The sequence below is a fragment of the Vicugna pacos genome, chromosome 3 (assembly GCF_048564905.1).
Source record: "Vicugna pacos chromosome 3, VicPac4, whole genome shotgun sequence".
Lineage (NCBI taxonomy): Eukaryota > Metazoa > Chordata > Mammalia > Artiodactyla > Camelidae > Vicugna > Vicugna pacos.
Genome location: NC_132989.1, coordinates 35,875,905 through 35,897,400, shown reverse-complemented (window position 1 = coordinate 35,897,400; position 21,496 = coordinate 35,875,905). Strand labels below are relative to the sequence as shown.

At 39.6% G+C, this 21,496-nt stretch overlaps 1 protein-coding gene across 9 annotated transcripts in view; it reads left to right on the top strand.

The window, feature by feature from the left end:
- SNX24 (sorting nexin 24) overlaps nucleotides 1–21,496 on the top strand; it is a 147,159-nt gene that overhangs the window by 16,861 nt on the left and 108,802 nt on the right. The window contains exon 1 of one of the 9 annotated variants that reach the window (XM_072957732.1): nucleotides 8,224–8,342. The exons of the other annotated variants lie outside the window; for them this stretch is intronic. The gene's annotated coding sequence lies outside the window, so the exon portion shown is untranslated. Of the gene's footprint in view, nucleotides 1–8,223; nucleotides 8,343–21,496 lie in introns of those variants that run through there. 9 annotated transcript variants of the gene reach the window in all.

Genomic DNA, 21,496 nt, shown 5'->3' with positions numbered 1-21,496 from the left:
GTTTACACAGATCTCTATTGATGGTCATTAACATTTGCTTCTCATTTTTAGCGCCTGTGTCAAATGTTGAAATAAGACATCCCTGTACGTGCTTTTTTATGTCTACTTCTAGATTTCTGTAGAACATTAACTAGAAGTGTTACTTCTGGGCCTTCTAAGTTTTTATCAGTATTGCTAAATTCAAAAAGTTTATACAGAGTTATGCTCAATGTACAAAGTAATTTACCTTTAAGGAGTGACTTTTTGCCCTTTGAACATTTAAACGTTTACTGTGGGCCTGCAGTGTCTCATGTGGGGAATTGGAAGATGCAGGGATGCTGTTCCTGTCTGTCCTTGGAGACTCTCAGCCTGTCCAGGAGTGGCAAGGTCAGAAGGGTTAGGATGTGCTGATGTCAGCTGGAGTCTTGAGGAGGGACAGGGCAGTTCCGCTCTGCCTGAGGGTGCTGCTGGGGTGGGGGGGGGCGTGCTCAGGAATGCTGACATTTGACATCTGTTGAGGTTTTATGCTGGGATTGTGAATTCTAGAAAGAGGAAGTGCAGGGCAGAATTTCATCTTAGGAGAAAGGCATTTGAAACTCCCAAGTTCACACACACACACACACACACATGCACACAAACACACAAACCCCAAACAAACCAAACCAAAAAAAAAGGCCACTTCTTAATCATTTTAGTTTACAAAGAAGCAGGAAAAGATATTGTAACAAAATGCAGGTGAAACCAAGTATGCCTTCATGGGGAGGTTATTCTCTATCCACCACCCCTTCCCACCCCAAACTCCCCCTCCCCGCCAGAGTGTACTCATTTCATATCTATTTCTGTATTAGCCTGTAAGCTCCTTAAGGCTAGGACCCTTTCAGTCTCCACTGCTGGACCCTGGTCCAGGGCCTATCATATAGTAAAAATCCACTGTATGTGTGCGAACTAAATAGTGAATGACTGAGCCTTCTGACAGGAGAAGAATGTCAAAAGAACAGTGATCCTTAGGCGTGAAGCAGCTCAGTGGGTTGATGGGGGTCTTGCAGAGTGATTCCTGACAGAGAGAGGTGTGGTGAGACCAGCTCACTGGCCTTCAGAGCTGTAAGGGAGTATGGGCTTCAACCTCAGTGGGAAGTCACTGGAGTTTTAAGGAAGGAAGTGACGTGATGAGGTTTGCATTTAGAAAGATGACCTTAGAGCATTCATCATTTAAGAGATTCTTGCAAAATGACCGGAAAGGAGAGGATGAGGGCCTGAACTAAGGCAGATGGGAAAGGAAAGGGGAGGACTGTTAAGAATCTCCAGGGTCTGGTGGCCGGATGTGAAGCATCAGGGTGACTCCTATGGATACGGGTGCCAGTGACCAAAAAAGAACTGAAGTGAGGGGGAAGGTCAACTGGGGGCCCACTGAGTTTTTTGTGGCAGAGGAGGCAATTTCATTTTGGAGTTAGGATCTATCTAAAGGTCTGGGCTAGAAATACGGCTCCAGGGGGTCATCCAGCATAAAAGATGAAGAAAGCACAGAAGCTGATGCTCTTCTCAGGATGGCCATGTAAAGTGAGGAAAGAGGCAGGATGGAAGGTAAAAATCCCAAAACTCGTGTGAGCGGAGAATTCTCAGCATGGCATCCAGTGGGAGAAGGAAACTCAGGGGTCTGAGGCAGGAAGAAAAAGAATGTTTATAAGATGCTTCATAAGAAGTGAAGTGCTAGATGTGGCTCAGTGGCCTTGAAAAGTGAGGATGGAGAACAGTCCACTGGACGTGAAGGTGAGCAGGTCCCGGGTGCCAGGTTAGGCTAGGATTTTCAATTTTCAGATACATCGTTGATAAAAACAACAAAACTAGAATTCCTACTTAGGTAACAACATGAAAGTTTGAAATGTATTAGATTTCACTTTTCATAGTTGTAAAAGTCAAGGCATTGAATTAGGTAGTTTTTCAAGTTCATTTTAACTACATGTGGGTGACTGTTGTACTTATATAAATATGTCTTTTTCTTGGGATCTGGATTCTTTCTCTGATTTACTTCATGTATCATGCCTTTCAACACATAAGGCAGCTCTATACAGACAGGGTCATAGTATTGAGATATGTGCAGGGATAATTATTTAGTATTTTATGGATTAAAATACACAAGTGGAAAAGTATAATGAACTGCCATTTACCCATTTCTCACCTTCAGTATTTCACAATTCTTATTTCACTCATCACCCTTCATTCTTCCACTTTTTAAAAAATTCTGGAATATTTTAAAGCAAATCCAAACTGAAATTTCACCTGTAAATGTTTCACTATGAATATCTGCCAGGTAAAGACTGTTTTAAAGAAACATAAGTGTAAATGTAAATGTAAATACTACCACAAAATTAGCAAAACTTTAATATCATCCCAATTCTCCGTTGTTTTTAATAATCACAGTGCATATACTGCCTTGAAATTAACAGTAATCTGCGGGGAGTATTATTATTGCCATTCTATACTGGTAAGGATGAGACTGAGAGGTTGAGTAAGGGGGCTTGGCCACATCCTCTCTCTCTTTACTTTCATCCTCAGAGTAGCTTCCACTTGGTGACAAAATGGTAACAGTGCAGATTATTAAAAAAAAAAAGGATTGGATTTTACAACATCTAGAGAAAGAGAGGGTGTTTTGTTTTGTTTTGTTTTGTTTTGTTTTGTTTTCCAGAGCAAGGGCACTTTTCTCCCTTCATATCTCACTATCCTGAGTTGGTTTTTCAACCAGTTCTGTTGCCAGGGAAAATCTGTGTGCTGATTGGCTGCCTGAACCAATCACCATGGCAAGAATAAGTTAAGCAGGTGGAATGAAAATAGTTAGGGGGCATCTCTGAAGCTAAGAATGAGGTCAGTCCATTCCTGCCATCTAACCCTGCAGACACCACAGTGGGAGAAGGTCAGAAGGATGCTAAGACCACAATGTCCACAACAGTATCTTTCAGTCACCCATTAGAAGCATCTATGATGAATAAGGCCTTTGTGTAACAAAGACATACCTGGCACAGTGCCTCACTCGTGGTAAACTCACAGCACAGGCAAACAATAAACGTGTTGAGTGATTAAGTCAAACATGTGTAAGATATGTTCCTTAAAGACAAGAAATAAGAGTTTGAAAATTTTCTTGAACATTAACAGAGTGCTACTTTCACTTAAAAATCAGTTTTTTAACAAGAGGATTGCATCTTGCAAATACGGTGCTTAGAAAATGTATCTATTAAAATAAACCTTTGATTTTTGAAATAATTTTAGATTTGCAGAAAAGTTGCACAGTTAATACCGACAGTTCCTATATACCCCTCACCAAGTTTCCCCTGTTAACATCAATACATTACCATGGTAATGTTAAAACAAGGAAACTGGCATTGATACGTTATTGTTAACTAAGCTCCAGAGTTTTTGCATTTCACCAGTTTTTCCACTAATGTCCTCTTTCTGTTCCAAGATCCGATCTAGGATACCACATCGCATTCAGTTTTTGTCTGCTTTGCTGTGATACTAAGTAGTACAAGTTGTAGCACACTGTGTCTCAAAATTGAGGCAGGTGTGTTAATTAGAAATGAACCGTGCAGATTAGATTAAATTTTGGTTACTTAAGATGCTTCCTTATTGATTTTTGCCGTTTGGCAAAAGCCTGTTTATAATGTTCCACCAGTTTGTGAGGAAAGCTGACACAGCCTAACAGTGAAGGCACAGGCTGTAGGCAGACCTAGCTGTCTGCCTCAAATTTTGCCTTCAGCACTGAGCCTGAAGTCAGGCTTTGGGCAAGCTACTTAATCTCCCTGTGTCTTAGTTTCCTTATCTGTAAAAGAGAAGAATACTGGCATAGACATACCTCACAGATATTTCAGGTTCAGTTCCAGACACCACAATAAACAAATATCACAGTAAGGCAAGTCACACAATTTTTTTGGTTTCCCAGAACACATAAAAGTTATGTTTACGTGTACTGTAGTCTGATAAGTGTGCAGTAGCATTATGTCTAATAAAACAATGTGCATACCTTAATTTAAAAATATTTTATTGCTAAAAATGCTAACCATCATCAAAGCTTTTAGTGAGCCGTAATCGTTATGCTGGTGGAGGGTCTTGACTTGATGTTGATGTCTGCTGACTGGTCAGGGTGGTGACTGCTGAAGGTTGGGGTGACAGTGGCTGTTTCTTAAAATATGAAAACAATGAAGTTTGTCATATCGATGGACTCTTCCTTTCATGAAAGATTTCTCTGCAGCATGTAATGCTGTTTGATTGCATTTTAACTACAGTAGAACTTCTTTCAAAATTGGACAGCTTATCTTCTGTAATATCCTAAATCTGTTGTTATTTCAACAGTCTTCACAGCATCTTCACTGTGAGTAGATTCCATCTCAAGAAACCACTTTCTTTGCTCATAAGAAGCAGTTCTTCATCCGTTCACATGTTATTGTGAGATTTGCAGCAATTCAGTTATGTCTTCAGGCTCCACTTCTAATTCTAGTTATCTTGCTATTTCCACCACATCTGCAATGACTTCCCCCAGTGAAGTAAGTCTTGGACCTCTCAAAGTCATCTATGAGGGTTGGAATCAACTTTTTCCAAACATCTAATGATGTTGATATTTTGACTTTTTCCCATGAATCATTAATGTTCTTAATGGCATCTACAATGGTGAATCCTTTCCAGAAGATTTTCAGTTAACTTTCCCGAGATCCATCATAGGAATCACTATGACAGCTATAGCTTTATGAGCTCCATGTCTTAAATAATAAGACTTGAAAGTTGAAGTTACTCCTTGATCCATGGGCTGCAGAATGGATGTTGTGTCAGTAGGCATGAAAACAAGATGAGTCTCATTGTACATCTCCATCAGAGCCCTTGGGTGCCGGGTGCACTGTCAATGAGCAGTATTATTTTGAAAGGAATCTTTTTTCCTAAGCAGTAGGCATCAACAGTGGGCTTAAAATATTCACTGAACCATATTGTCAGCAGATGTGCTGTCAGTCTAGGCTTTGTTCCATTTAGAAAACACAAACAGAGTAGATTTAGCATAATTCTTAAGGGCCCTAAAATTTTCATAATAGCGGGCACTGGCTTCAACTTTAAGTCACCAGCTGCATTAGCCTCTAACAAGAGAGTCAGCCTGTCCTTTGAAGCTTTGAAGCGAAGCATTGACTTTTCCTCTCTAGCTATGAAAGTCCCAGATAGCATCTTCCAGTAAAAAGCTGTTTTGTCTACACTGAAAATCTGTTATTTAGCATAGCCACCTTCATTCATTATCTTTGCTAGGAATTCTGGATAACTTGCTGCCACACCTTGCACTTTGACGTTGTGGAGACAGCTTCTTTCCTTAAACCTCATGAACCAAGCTCTGCTAGCTTCAAACTTTTCTTCTGCAGCTTCCTCACCTTTCTCAGCCTTGATAGAATTAAAGAGAATTAGGGCCTTGTTTGGATTAGGCTTTAGTTTAGGAGAATGTTTTGGCTGGTTTGATCTTTCCGGACCACTAAATCTTTGTATCAGCAATAAGGCTGTTTCTTTTTTTTTTTTTAATCATTCATATATACACTGGAGAAGCAGGTTTAATTTCCTCCAAGAACTTGGCCTTTGCATTCATAGCTTGGCTACCTGTTTGGCTCAAGAAGTCCAGTTTTCAGCCTGTCTCAGCTTTCCAGATGCCTTCCTCACTAACTAAGCTTAATGATTTCTAGCTTTTGATTTAAAGTGAGAGACATGTGACTTCCATTCACTTGAACACTTAGAGGCCATCGTAGGGTTATTTATTGGGCTACTTTCAATATTGATGTGTCTCAGGGTTAGGGAGATCTGAGAAGAGGGAGAGAGACAGGGAGACAACCGGATGGTGGAGCAGTCAACACACACACAATGTTAATTGATTCAGCTCGCTGTCTTATTTGGGCACAGTTTGGGGGGCCCCAAAACAATTACAATAGAAACTTCAAAGATCACAGATCACTATAATGAACAGAATAATAATGGAAAATTTGAAATAATTGCATGAATTACCAAAATGTGACACAGAGACATGAAGTGAACAAATGCTAATGGAGAAATGGTGCCAATAGATTTGTTCCATGTATGGTTGCCACAAACCTTCAATCTGTTTTAAAAAAAAAAAAAGCAATATCTGCAAAGCGCAATAAAGTGCAATGCAATAAAATGAAGTCTGCCTGTACCTACTCTATAGGATGGTTTGAGGATTAAGTTAGATGATCCTTATAAAGTGCAAAGAATGATGTCTCTCTAGCTGTGTTCATGATTTATTCATTTTATTTCAAGTAGGGACTGCCTTGAAGTTTACTTTTTTTTAAGTTCTTTAATGTGAATTAATAATGTAAACCAAAGTCCAGGATACGTATTTGTACTGCATAAAATAAACTCTTTGCTGATACTTTGAGGTACCGCAGAAGCAATTACTACATTTAACTGACTAGTATCCTTATTACAACTTCTACTGTGTGTTCCATTCAGGTTTAGTTTTCTAGCCTTATTTACTATGTTTTTTGTTTGTTTGTTTTGTCTTTTGTTTTGTTTTCTTTCATTCAAGCTCCTAGGGGCTAGTATACTTAAAGAAATGATTCAGATACATTATAGACGACATGGAGATACTTACTTCCCACCTCCTCCTTTTCCTTCCCTCCCCCACTGCATCTCTCCATCCTACAAGTGAGCCATCAGGCTCATACCTTGTATTCTTATGCTGGGTTTCCAGGTACTGATTCAGATTTTTAATGCAATTTCTTCTTATTTTGCTCTGTAGAGTCTGTTCTGTTTTAATTCTCAGTTGTTGTCTTGCTTCCCCTCCCTTTTAAAAGTAACTGCTTATTATGAAAGTTTTGACGTCTCCAGCAGTGGAGAGGATAATGACCCCTTTGCTCAGATTTTTAAATGATAAATTCCTGGCCAATTTTGTTTCTCACTGTTTCTCACTGCCCCTTGCCCAGTCTCCCCAGGATTTCATTTTTGAAGGAAATCTCAGGCCTATCTGTGAATATTTTCAGTTTATGTCTTAAAATTAAAGGTTCCTCTTTTAAAATTGAATCACAGTATCATTATCAGATACTTAAAAATAAGCCATTAAAAAAATAAGCCATAATTCATCAGTATTGTAAATATAAATTCATTTTACATGTCCTTAATAGTCCCATGCATTTTTTTTTAGTGCAGTTTGCTTGCATTGGGATTGAATAATACGTCTCCTTATATAATGTGATTGCATAGTACATCTCCTCAGACTTTTTTAGTCTGTAAGTTCTTTTTCTACCTCTTTCTCTTTTTCTTTTACAATTATTTTGTTGTATAAACTATTTGTCCTGTAGAGTTTCCCACAGTGGACTGTGCTGCCTACGTCCTTGTGTCATTATTAACACATTCTTCTGTTCCTTATATGGTAAGTAGGTATAGGCTTGGTCATTTTCAGATTTGGTTTGTGATGCTAGCAACCACTGAAGAACATTGCCTAGATCTGTTAATTCACTTGTGGTTGCTAAGCACTGATATTCTAATTTTATCATTCCCTCTTCATCTATTGGCTTGAATACATGTATAAAAAGAAACTTTGCCTCAGAAGCTAGTTACTATAAGGTGTGGTTTTTATAGGAAAGGCAGGATAAATGCTTGACTCTTTCTTTTATTATTTATTTGTCAAGGTAATGAGTTGGTTGTCTCCAAAGATCACAAACTACAAGTTATAACAGGCTTTACTGAAGAAGTTAGCATTGTTATTAATTTGTGGGTATTAGCATATGTGATGTAGTTAAGTTCGCTGCATTTGTCGTTCTTATATACTTTTTGTTCCATCTTTGGCCATTTTCAAGTTTGGCTTTTTCAAGTTGGGTGCTGTGTCCTTGACACAACCTAAATCATCTTTGATAACTTCCTTGCTTTCCTAGTATAACAAGATATTCCCAATGAATCTTCTACCTTTGCTGCCCCAGATCTAGAATTAGCTTTTTCTCTAAAGATCCCTGGTTAACTTTAGTGGGAAGTGATTTAGAGACTGTGATCTGGGCACACGGTATATAAAGCTGGCTCTCCAGTCCTCAGGTTTTGCACCCATTCAACCAACTGAAACGGTGCACAATTCATTGAATCTGTGGATGCCAAACTTGGTACTATGGAGAGCTAACAGTATTCACTGTACTATGCCCTTTTATATAAAGGACTTGAAAGGACTTGAGTATCCACAGAGTTTGGTGTCTGCTGGGGCTTCCTTTTTTGTTTGTTTGTTTATTTTTAGAGGAAGTACCGGGGATTGAACCCAGGACCTTGTGCATGCTAAGCACACACTCTGCCCCTTGAGCTATACCCTCCCCCTCTGCTGGGGCTTCTGGAATGAGTTCCGCACGGATTCCAAGGTACAAGTGGGTTTGTGGAGGTTTCTAGATCTTCTCTGTGGTCAAGGTAGGAACTTGTTTTCTTAGTCTCTTATGTCTTCAACTGTATCTTCTTTCTCCCACACTGAAAATCTCAGTATAGCGGTCCCTCACTGTCTGTGGGGGGTTAGTTCCAGGATCTGCTCTGGATGCCAGAACCTGAGGATGCTCACGTCCCATAGTCAGACCTCCACATCCTCAGGGTCTGCATCTCTTAGCCACCAATTAGCTATTCAGTCTCATCTTATTTTGTATTATTAGGGATTTTTTAAAAATTAATTTTCTTTTATACTTGTATAAACTACATGCTGCATCAGGTTGATCTGCTGCAATCTAGCTTCTATTTATGTCCTCTTCACCCTATCGCCTTCCTCTGCCACTGATAACTATTTTTTAAAAGTTATGGTTTATCCTTATATTTCAAATATATATACTCATACACAAATGCAGGTATACTTGTTCCCCTGCTCCTTAGATTAAACAGTAGTACATTAAAACATTTTCTTCCACCTGCTTTTTTTATATAACAGTGTATATCGTGGAGACGACTTCACGGGCATATACAGAGACGTGCATTGTTTTCTATAGCTCTGCTCTCTGTTGTTGGCTGCAGTCACTAGCCTTGTGCATGTGTCTTCTTGTACTTTTGTTAGTGTATCTTTTCACTAGATGTCTAGCAGTGAGTTACTGGATCAAAAGGTAAGTGCATATTTAATTTTGCCAGGTGTTGTCAAATTCCCTTTTTCAGGGATTGTGCAATGTTGCACTCCCATATGAATTTATTGGAGAACTGGTTTCCTCACAAGCTTTCCAACTGAGTGTGCTGTCAGGCTTTTGGATTTTTGCCCATCTGATAGGTGAGCAGTGGTATCTCAGTGTAGATCCCGTATAGTCTGCTAGCTAAATTCTGTGACTAGATGGGGCATATTTGAAACATTCTAGTGTCCCTTTCTAGCTGCCTTCTTTTTTTTGTTTAAAGAGGGTATTGTGGGAATTTGAAATATGCTATTGTCCTCTTGTTGATATTTATTAAAAAGACAGATTACTCAGGTTTTCACTTTATAATTTTTATTCTGAGGAGGAACCAATATGTGAGTTGAGTCTCGCCATCTACCCTTTCTTAGTTCTTTGAATTTAGATAAATTTAGGGATTTTGAAATTGTTTTAGAAACTGGAAGCTTCTGTCTCTTCTACACCCTCCTCTTCACCTTGCTTATGGAAATTAATCTTATTTTCAAAATTACACAATCCAAGTAGAGCCAAGTTTCATTCTCGTGATTATTATGTGCCTACTGTCTCCCAGGCTTTGTACTAGTCTTATGGATGCAGGGTAGCTGACATGAAAACTTGTTTTGGAAGGATGAGTGGAAGTTTGTCAGTTTGAGGAAGGAAAGATCTTTCTGGGTTCAAGGAAGGGTCTAGGGAAGTGAAAGAAGTCTTGAGAGTTGGTCAGAAGGGGTAGGTGATAGGGGTAGGGCCAGAGTTTGTAGTTAGATGAAGTGGTTTAGTGGGACTATAGATGCCCAGATAAAATTTTGTCCTGGAAGCACTACAAGTAATGAAATTGGGTTTTTTTTTTTGTTTTTTTTTTTACATTTTTTATTGATTCATAATCATTTTACAGTGTGAAATTGTTTTTAATAGAAGAGAAACATCAGACATCTAGATGACCGAAAACTTAACAGTAAGGTAGTCAGTCTCACTAGTAACTAAAGAAAGGCAAAGCTGAAAACAAGTGTTTTTTTTTAAATTCAATTTTCAAAATGAAAAAGATCAATAAAAACCAGTACTGGTGAGGTGCGGGGAGTACTGATAAGTACTGGAGTGAGGGGAGACAGGTTCTCTAACATACTGTTGGTGAGACTATAACTAGGAGGATCTGCTTTGGAGGTCAATTTGGTAATATTTGTTAAATAAAATATTTATATAACCTTTCGACCCAGCCTTCCCACTTTTTGGTCTACATCCACAAATGTACAAGGATATACATAGAAAGTTATTCATTGTCACATTGTTTATAATACCAAGAGAAAATGGAAACAAATTACTCACTTGTCTAACAAATATTTATTGACTGCCTACTAAGTGGCAGGCACTAATCTGCCTGTTTGGGATACAGCAATGAACAAAACAGAAGTCTCTCTTCAAGGGGAATCCATCAAGTTTTCTCCCCTCAAGGAGCTTAGATTCTAGTTGGATGGGTAAAGAGGGCAGAAGGAAATGTGATGATTAAATTATAAATATCTCAGATAGTGATAAATATTAGTAAAATAAGCAAGTGAAGGGGGATAAGAGTGCTTTGAGGATCATCAGACAAGCCCTCACTGAGAAAGTGACTTCGAAACAGAGACCTGAAGAAGGTGAGGGGATGAGTCACGGAGTTATCTAGGGAACAGTATTCTAGGCAGAGGAAATAGCGTGTGCAAGGAGCATAAGATAGGAATGTGTCCAGTGTGTTTTAGATACAGGAAGGAGGCCAGGGGGTTGGACTAGGGTCAGAGTAAGAGGGTTGGAGGAGATGAGGTCACAGGGAGTGTGGGGGGATGGAGAATGTGGAGTGGAACGGCAGGTTGGACAAGGCACAGGCCAGTAGGAGAGGGTGATAAGGCTTTTACTCTGAGAGAAGGCTTTTATTCAGGAGTGACTTGATTCACTAAGTATGCACTAATTACCAACCACATGATCAGTACAGTGGACGAAGACACAGTAGCGAAGAAAACCAGTTGGAAATCCCTGTCCTTAGATGTTAGTTATAGATGAAGTAAGTTTTCAAATGATCAGTTTATTTCAGTGTGGGAAGTATACTAGAGGAGGGTCGGGTGTAGGCAGGAAGCTCAGTTAGGAAGTCATTGTATCTTCGGTAAAAGATAATGATGGCTTAGAACAGTTCTGTGGGTGAACATAGTGGAAGATGTTTGGATTCTGGACAGATTTTGAAGATGGAGCTAACAGAATTCACTGATGGATTAGATGTGGAGTATGAGAAAAAAAGGAACAGGTTGGTTCCAAGGTAGTTATCTTGAGCAAATGGGAGAATGGTGGCTCTGTTTACTGAAATGTGGACGAATGTGGGTGGAGCAGATTTGGGGGGAAAGTTCAGAAGTTCTATTTTGGGACATGCTCAATTCAAAATGTTTGACCAAATATCTGGCCATCCTGTGGCTCAGTCAAATTGACGCATAAAATTAACTGTGGAAATTCCACCCCTTGGCAACTTGGCACCCATATGCGTCTCCAGATAAAGACATTAGCAAGGTCATAATTCTGCCTGATGTGTTACCACTGTCCTGCATACAACCAAGAATATACTAACTCCTTACCCAGAAGAGGAGATAAAAGTCCTTGAGTCATGTGTACTCTTCTTGATTTCCTGTAACTTGAATACTATGATGTGCAGTTAACAATACTCTCATATAAACTCAGTACATCTTTTCTTTTTAGCCTTTTTTTTTTTTGGTAGTGGGAGGTAATTAAGTTTATTGATTTATTTTTTTAGTGGAGGTACTGGGGATTGAACCCAGGATCTCGTGCATGCTAAGTGTGCACTCTCCCACTGAGTAATACACCTCCCCCTTCCCCAATATTTATTTTAAACTGTGGTTTAGTCCTTCCTATAGTTAGGTTTTCTCTTCAGATACATACCTATGGAAAGTTTGCACCTCACCTCATTTTTAAAAAGTGATTGTAGTGCAAGGAATAAACATTTATAGAAAAGGTCTGTTTTCCTTATTTATTATTAGTGAACAATTAAATCTCATTGTCAGTAAAAATTGATGGCTGCAGCTTCCAAACTAATGAGCCTGTGCTAATAAATGCAACAGTTGTTCATAATTTGGTGGTAAATGACCTTTAAATGTAGACGTTTACAGAGGCTGTCCTTGGGGAACAATTTAACTTCCAAATGACACCCATGAGTACTTGTTATCATTTAAATATGCTTCCTTTTGTCAATAACAGAATAACAAATACTGGTTAGATTTCTTATGTTGATTCAGATACCAGGAAGCCTGCTGAATAAATTAGTGTACATTTGATTTATATTGACCAAAATTTTTTACATTACTGTGTTACAGGTCAAGGTGACATGCATTTAAATGCCTTGTAGAGCAGAGGTCATGCTTGACTGACGTGAATGCTTACTCTGTTTTTAATTAACGTTTAAATATTATCCTAAAATTCCTTCTCAAGTACCACTTATTAGGTACAGGATTGAAATTAACTTAGGACATTGGTGGAGACCTTATTTCAAAAGTCAGTAATCTTGATCTTTCCCATAAAAATTACTGGAGTAAATTATTGTGACATTTTATCTTATAATTGGTAGAGAAATCAGATCTGTTTTTTCCATCATAGACTCTGAATTCACCATCTGTGCATTTTCCATTGATAGTTTTGCAGAAATAATGGGAGATAATGTTGGAAACATTTTGCAAAGTAATAAACGAAGGCTTATCTAATACAGGCAATACTTTATCAAGTAAATGCATTTTTTAAATGCTATCAACTTTTTAATTGATGTCCTTGTATGTGCGTGAAAGGAAGCTGGTTTGCAGGGTGAAGATGTGGATTAATTTTGTCAGTCATTCATTAGTAGTCCAAATTAGTATATGTTTTAGGGAACATTTAATCAACACCTGACTTGTCCTTCTAGAGAATATCTTCACAATGAATGCTGCTGCTTTTGCATATAAATCTTATTGGATGAGAAGCATTTTGCTCTCACTGTAGAATTTTTTTCACTTATATCGCATGTAGAAAGGTTTACACAATTCAAAAGTTTAGAACTGAAATGTGCAAAGGTTTTTTTTATTCTTCTCCACCATGAATATCTTTGTTATTAATCCAAAAGTATGCCTTAAGAATTTCATGGTAAGCTTTAGAGCTTTGCTTCTCAAGGAATGGCAGCACAAAGCTCCTCAATTTTAAAACTTTTCATAGGAACTTTTACAGCTGTAAACAGAGCTACCCTCTAGAGCAAAAAGGACAGCATCTCTCCCCACCTTCAGTGAATGGCAGAGTCCTGGGTTATCAGGTTAGTTTCAGCCGCACTGTAGCTTTCTGCCCAGGCTTCAGATGCCCAGGACACCATCAACCCTGTATGGTCTGTGAGGGCGAAAGAAGTGACAGTGTTGAAAATGCCAGTAAGTGAGAAAAGGAAGTGGAGATTAAAAAAATTGAAAGTGGGGAGAGAATGACAAATGTTTGACCTGCAGACGAGATGAATCATTCCATAGTAGGCATAGTTCTGAAGGACAGAAGAGAGTCAGGCATCATTTCTCATAAGTGGACAGGCACTTTTGAATGACAAATGGAAAGACTTGGGTGTCAGCACCAACCTTGGGAGAAGGCAGGCAGTTTGAGAACAAGGCTAATTGTGGATGTGATGGTGTTGCTGGTGGAGGACCGATTGGGACACCATCCAAATAAGTGCTTGGGCTTCTTGTGCAAAAAATTAGCCACTATTTGACACAACATTGTAAAATGACTATAACGCAATAAAAAAAAGTTTTAAAAAAACCCAAAAACTAGCCACTAAAGCTGTCACGCCTAGCCCTTGCTGCACCGTGAAATCACCTGGAGATCTTTATAAACTACAGATGCCTGGGTCCCACCCTCAACAAGTCTGATGGTTCTGGAGTATTGAGCAACGGAAGTTTTAAAAGGTCCCTGGGTGATTCTGATGAGCAGAAACTGATAACTGCACTTAAAATGTTGCCACAACGCTTGAGATCATTAAGGCAGGTTACTTGCCCCAGCACATCTTAATAGGGTAAGTCAGTGGTTCTTAAGAGCAATTTCAGACTCGATCCCCCATGATTCCTAAGGCGTTGGTAAGGTGTAAAAGCTCTTCAGGTGATTTTAATTTGTAGCTAAGCCTGCAAACTACGGAGTAGGTGACTTACCAGTTTTGAAAAAGATACCCTGTAGAGTGTATATTTAGCATGAAGGAGAAATGTCAGCTTTGTTTTAAAGCTTTAAAGGATTGGTTTACATTCTAATTCAGCCAAAGTGTATCTAGGACTGAGCACTTAAAACACTCTTTGGATCTATAAACAAATGAACTTAAGAAAAGGTTTTCTGACCCCAGCAAGTTTGAGGAACTTCTAAGGAGTGTCATTTGTAAGCTTCGGAGGCAGACAAACTTGGTTCCACATTCTGGCTTGTTACCTCCCAGCAAGGGAACTGGTGTTAAGTCATCACCCTCCCTCGTTTCCCTAAAGCGCTGACCTCAGTTTTCTCTCAAGGATCCATGTAAGTACTGGGCACATAGTAAGAACGCGCTGTCTGGGGCTTCTAAGTTATTAACCCCAACAGGGGTTAATATATCATCATGTATTTTACCTTCCTTTCATCTAGTATGAAAATTTTTTTCACCTCTGAATAGTTCCATCTTTTAATTCACTGCTTTAAGTGGATTGTTTTTAAAACTAAGCATCATCAAAAGACCCTTGCAGTGCTTTCAAATTAGAGAGCGACACCGAAAACATCCTCATCACCTCATAAGTGAGAACAAATGAAGAATGTTGCTCATGTGGTTAAAGAACCCATTGTTGACCAGGGCTATTGATTGATTGATTGTGCTGAGATGAAGTTCTAGCTGCTCTTCTTCCTTGTGGACTCCTAACAGTGTTCTCAGGTAAAGCTTTGAATGGTTTGCTCTTTATTTCTGATATAACAAGGTCTTTTTAGGAGAGGCCAGACAACCAAACCTACATCTGTAAGTGTGTCCATATCTGACTCTGGTCTGTGCGTGGTGGTGGGCCAGGCCCACTGAGACCCATTCATGTGTGCTTTGCTCTGAGCAGGAGAACTTTTGACTTCTGACTCATCGGTGTTCAGGTTTAGCCAGGTTCATATGATGCCAGTTTTAAGGAATGTCATTATAATCTGGAGTTTTGTGTTTGAAGCTGTTGCTGCAGTCAAGGTTTGCTCCTTCAGTGAGTGAGTTTTGGGTCTAGAAAAGTTCTGTGTTGTTGACCATTCTGTGGCCCAGAGAATTCTAAATGCCTGGCTAGGGAGGTTGACTGCTTTCTTGCAAGTTTAGCTCTGTTGATGTGATTAGGCTGAGAACACTGGTGTGCTGGGTGCTGTGTAGGGACTCAAGACCGGGCTGGCAGAGGAGCCCCGTGGAAGCACCACAGGCAGGAGCTGTGAGGGGGGCAAGGGACGAGGGCTGGGGGAAGGCACACAGATGTGGAGTGTGAGGCTCAATTTTATCAGCCCCAATATTTACTCACATTAATTCATCCCACTTATGGTTCTTAAAGGCCTCCAGTACTGGGCTCTAGGGATGCCATCACTTTCAGTGCTTTCTTTCCAAGACCCTCTGAAAATTCCAGAATTCTCTTTCAAATAGATTTCTTCCTTTGAACCCACTGTACACTTGAGCTATAGTTAAATCACTAATCCTGTATTGTTCCATGGAGAGCTGAATGAATATATACAGTTATGTTAACAAACTTAAATATGAGAAAACTGTTAACCTCAGTTTTCTTATCTTTAAAATAGATGAACAGTAGTACCCAACCCGTAAGGTCATTGCCGAGACCAAATGACATAAGACATGTCAGATTACAGTTAGCTCGTAAGAACTGTGCTGTATTTAGGCCTCTCTCTGCCTTCACAGCCTTGGGTCAGTCCTTCTCTGAAGGCCAGGTACCAAAACACGGGCTTGAAGCCTATATGAAATATAGGAGGGCAGCTGGGAGAAGGGTCTCTTAATGGGTTTCCTTGTTGTCTAACCCATGGGGCAACCAGAGAGCACTGAATGGGTGAGATTGTCCAAGTAGAGAGGAAACTGGATGTGTGTCCTTGGGTGCTGTCTGGTGTCGGCCTGTTTTACTTGTTCTGATGCTGGACCACACAGCATTAGAGCCAGCTTTTGTGAATCAGGCAGACACTTGTTTATTTTGTGAACTAGACCTCTTTGAGAGGACTTTCTATGAGAAGGGAAGTAGGAACGCAGCTGAAGAGTGGACTTTGGAAGACACCCAGCCACTTCCTAACCATGTGTTTGATGGTTACCAGTTGCTTAAATGCTCTGAGCCTTGGCTCCCTTAAATAGGGATAATGGTAATTGCTTTGTAACCATTTTCAATTGTTCTAATCAAATGAAATAATAGGTGTAAACCCCTTAAAACATGGTTGGTTCTGTAGTAGTTAGTGTTGGCATTTGTTTCTCAAAATTGAAATCTTGCTGTTAAATTTCTACAGAGAGTTCCCTGAGTTAGGCTTGTGTGGGATTTCTGATTTGAGTACACTTGGTACTCTCAACCCCTCTCCTGTTCCTTTGCTTTACCACCAAAGCAAAGCAAAATAAGTAAGTAAACATTTGGTTGAAATTCCTACATGGCAAAGGAACTTGGGGTTCATGAAGTTGAATTAGAGTTTGACCTGTGTTTATTTTATTCATGAACTGTTTAGAATTTTCTTATGTCCAGTAGGCACACTCTGTCAAAACTAATTAATGATAAAGTTTTAACAAATGCAAAATATGATGCCAGGAGAAAAGATTACTCAGAACCTGAGAGAGCTTGCATGTTAAGACTTCATTTTTCTAATTTGAAAGATACATGCACCCCAGTGTTCATAGCAGCACCATTTACAGTAGCCAGGACATGGAAGCAATCTAAATGTCCATCGACAGATGACTGGAGCTCAGGAGGAAGGAAGAATCAAGAATAGCCCTTAGACCTAAATAGACATTTCTCCATTGAAGACAGACAGATGGCCAGTGGGCACATGAAAAGATACTTAATATCACTACTTATCAGAGAAGTGCGAATCAAAACTAAGATTTTAAATCATTTTTCACCATTATTATTTAATAAACCGTTTCCTGGCACTTTTGGTTCTGTATCCATTTTCAGTATGAAAATGCTTCCTGTATTTTAACTCTGCAGATTACTAGACATTTAAGCTTATGAAACATTTCCTCCAATTACCAAAATTTTCTCTCCCATGGACTGTTCTTTGTACTGAGTTTCTGTTTTAATGGTGATACTGGAAAGCTCTCTTTGGTTGCCTAAATTAATCCCCAATGAACTGTGTCCATCTTTCAAATCTGACTTCCAAATCCTAGGAACATCACTTAAGGTACTAGCATGACACCTCCACCAGGACCACTCGGGCAGCTGCGAGGCCAGAACCCTTGGGATTGAACTGATTCAGGGAGAATCCTAGTCACTGGGTCTGCTGGCACTGTGGTCCAGTCTAGGATAACTCTGCACAGCACCTCTCCCAGCACCAGAATCCTGGCAGGCTTCGTTACAAGACAGAGAGCTTACTACATGAAATCGACCTGGCAGGCTAAGCAGCTTCCTCCTGTGCAGCACAAACTCCGAGAGACCCCTGGGCAGGTGGCACCAAACAGGAGATGAGGGGTGTCCAGGTCACAGATAGAGATGAAATGAGAAAAGGTAAAATGAGTGCCTCTCATGTGTTGCTGCAATAAAGAGAATCTGTCATTCTTCTCCTGTTTTTTGGATCCAGGATGGTAACAGCAACTATTTTTCTGTTATATGTCCAGCACTATACTATGGGCTTTTCACTTATTCTCTCAGTTACGTTTTTATCCTCATAACTCTCTCCCAACTTTACAAATGAGGAGACTGAGGCATGAAGAAGTCTGTTCAGGTGAGAACCCAGGTCTGGCTTACCTTCAAGCCCAGACACTTTGGGCCCTGCTGCACTCCCCCTAAACTGCATAAGCCTCAAGCACATGACAGCAAAATACTAAAAGACTTCTTTAGAAGTGCATATTTGCATGGGCAATCCATAAGAACTATGTACTTTTTCCCTATAAAAATGAAGGTTTTTTTTTTAAAGGTATAGTCGATTTACAATTTTGTATTAGTTTCTGGTATACAGCATAGTGATACACACACACACACACACACACACACACACACACTGAGTATATATGTATACATATATATTCCTTTTCATATTCTTTTCTATTATAGGTTATTATAAGATATTGAATGTAGTTCCCCATGCTATACAGTAGGACTTCATTGTTTATCTATTTTATATATAGTAGTGTGTATCTGTTAGTCCCAAATTCCCAATTTATCCCTCCCCCACTCCTTTCCCCTTTGGTAACCATAAGTTTGTTTTCTATGTCTGTGAGTCTGTCTCTGTTTTGTAAATAAGTTCATTTGTGTCATTTTTTAGATTCCACATATAAGTGATATCATATGACACTTGTCTTTCTCTGTCTGACTTACTTCATTTAGTAAGATCATCTCTAGGTTCATTCATGTTGCTGCAAATGGCATTGTTTTATTGTTTTTTTATGGCTGAGTAGTATTCCATTGTATAAATATGCCACAGCTTCTTTATCCAGTCATCTGTTGATGGACATTTAGGTTGTTTCCATGTCTTGACTATTGTAAATAGTACTTCTGTGCACATTGGGGTGCATGTATCTTTTCGAATTAGAGTTCCCTCCAGATACATGCCCAGGAGTGGGATTGCTGGAACATATGGTAACTATATTTTTAGTCTTTTAAGAAAACTCCATACTGTTCTCCATACTGGCTGCACCAAATTATATTCCCACCAACAGTGTAGGAGGGTTCCTTTTTCTCCACACCCTCTCCAGCATTTATTATCTGTAGTCTTTTTGATGATGGCCATTCTGACTGGTGTGAGGTGGTACCTCACTGTAGTTTTGATTTCTGTTTCTCTAATAATTAGTGAAGTTGAGCGCCTTGTCATGTGCCTACTGGCCATCTTCAAACTGTTCTTAAATAAATATGTGTAAGCCCTTGATTCTTAAAATGGCCATAGTGTTGCCATTTTGAAAGTATATATTTTCCAGTCTTTTTAATTTGGAGTTTCTTTTTAAAAGCAACATTTGCTTTATGTTAGAGTTATATTCATTTTCATTGGCCATTTATAATAGTGTCAGTTTATAAAAATGAAGAAATATTAGTCTTTGAAAGCCCCTTGACATATTTTGAACTGGTCAAATGCTTAAGTAATATATCTGTAAGATAGTTCATTTTCAGGGATAGTTCCATGAAAGACAGTTGGAGAATATTAAAGCTCCGTGCCATTTAACCTCTTGTGCTTTTTTTTTTTTTTACATTTTTATTGATTCATAATCATTTTATAGTGTTGTGTCAAATTCCAGTGTTCAGTACAATTTTTCAGTCATACATGGACATATACACACTCATTGTCACATTTTTTTCTCTGTGATTTATCATAACATTTTGTGTATATTTCCCTGTGCTATACAGTGTAATCTTGTTTATCTGTTCTACAATTTTGAAATCCCAGTCTATCCCTTCCCACCCTCTACCCCGCCCCCCCCCCCCCGGTAACCACAAGTCTGTATTCTCTGTCCATGAGTCCATTTCTGTCCTGTATTTATGCTTTGTTTTTGTTTGTTTGTTTGTTTTTGTTTTTTAGATTCCACATATGAGCGATCTCATATGGTATTTTTCTTTCTCTTTCTGGCTTACTTCACTTAGAATGACATTCTCTAGGAGCATCCATGTTGCTGCAAATGGCATTATGTTGTCGGTTTTTATGGCTGAGTAGTATTCCATTGTATAAATATACCACCTCTTCTTTATCCAGTCACCTGTTGATGGACATTTATAACCTCTTGTGCTCTTAGTCTCAGCATACAAGGAAACAAAACTTTTATCTATTATAAAGCAACATAATTAATCAGTGTCACTTAGTAAATCAAGTCTTTGAGTGTGTGCTTGGTGCCAACTATAGGCCGTTGACAATGTTAAGGTGATTCTAACCCTCAAGGAGTTTGCAGTTTTGTTCTACACCCAGTGACACAGCACTCATGGATCAGTAACGAATGTTTTATGGAAATAGGTAGCAAAATAGCAGATTGTATTGACTGGAGATTTTGAGAATGAGATCAGTGAGGAGTAAAGTACCTGGAAGACTTCCTGCAAGAAGTTGTTCTTAAGCTGCATTTTGAAGCGTAAGTAGGATCTAGATGAGCAGGTGGAAAGGTTAAAGATAAGGCTTTTGTGAAGGAATACACCCACCCTGGCAAAAAGGTAAAAAGATGTGAATGAACATTGTATACCAAGGGATGGGAACAGAGCAGTGTCCAGTGTGCAGGAGGTAGTGGTGGGTGGAAGATGGAGGTATTTGGGGTACATGGGGCAGAGCCAGGTGACAGAGGTCCCTGGGGAAGACCCTTTGTTCTGTTTCTCCTGGAGCATGGGCAGCCACCAGTGTTGAGGTATCAGAGTTCATTCTCCTTTTGATGAGGAGTGGGGAGAGGAGGGCACAATCTAGTTGATGGAATGTCTGAGTTGCTTTGGGAGGGGTGGGGGCTGGAGAGGGGAAAATGCCCATCACCCGTGTCAGGTAAGGATGAGATTGGAAACTTTGAAATCTGATAACTTGATGCAGAAATAAGCAGGGCTGCACACATATTTTTGAACAGTAAAGTGACATGAAAATGAAGACATCCTGTTGATTAAACTTACCTTAGTGTACAGAATGTTTCCAAAGGGGATTGATTGGAGTCAGGTATGGGACCATTGCTGTGTCCCAGGCTAGGAGAGGGGGAGGCGGAAATGACCAAGATGAAGGTCTGGACTGGGACAGTGCCACAGGGTGGACGTGAGAGATTCCAGAGCAGTGAGCTTTAGGAACTGTCTAGAACTGGTAGCAAAAAAAAAAAGATAAACAAACAAAATGTAGTGCCCTAGGTCTCTGAGCCCTCTACTTGGCACTCTTTGCCCTGCATGTCCGAACTTCTATCCTTCCCTCAGGTGCTGCAGGAGCCCGCTGCTTCTGCCTCCAAATCTCTGTGCTCTGCCTTCAGGGAGCCTGGCCCACTCCCCTACCCGACATAGGTTAAGTTAGCTTGTGTTTCTCCTTTCTGAACCATTTCTAGTTTCACACCAATGACGAGATTTTCACCTTTTCTTAAGAGTTTGCTTCTTACTCCTTTGACCATGTCTCCAAGCCTGTAGACAATGAATGATGACTCCTCTGGGAGCCCTCAGGCCACACTCTGAAGAGTGGTTGCTGCCACCTGTGTCCACTCTGTTCCAATGATGCTGAGACTCATGATTCTGGCTTTTTCTCGACAGGAAAGACAGGAGGAGTGGCCCACACAACAGAGTCATGGCCGGCCAGGT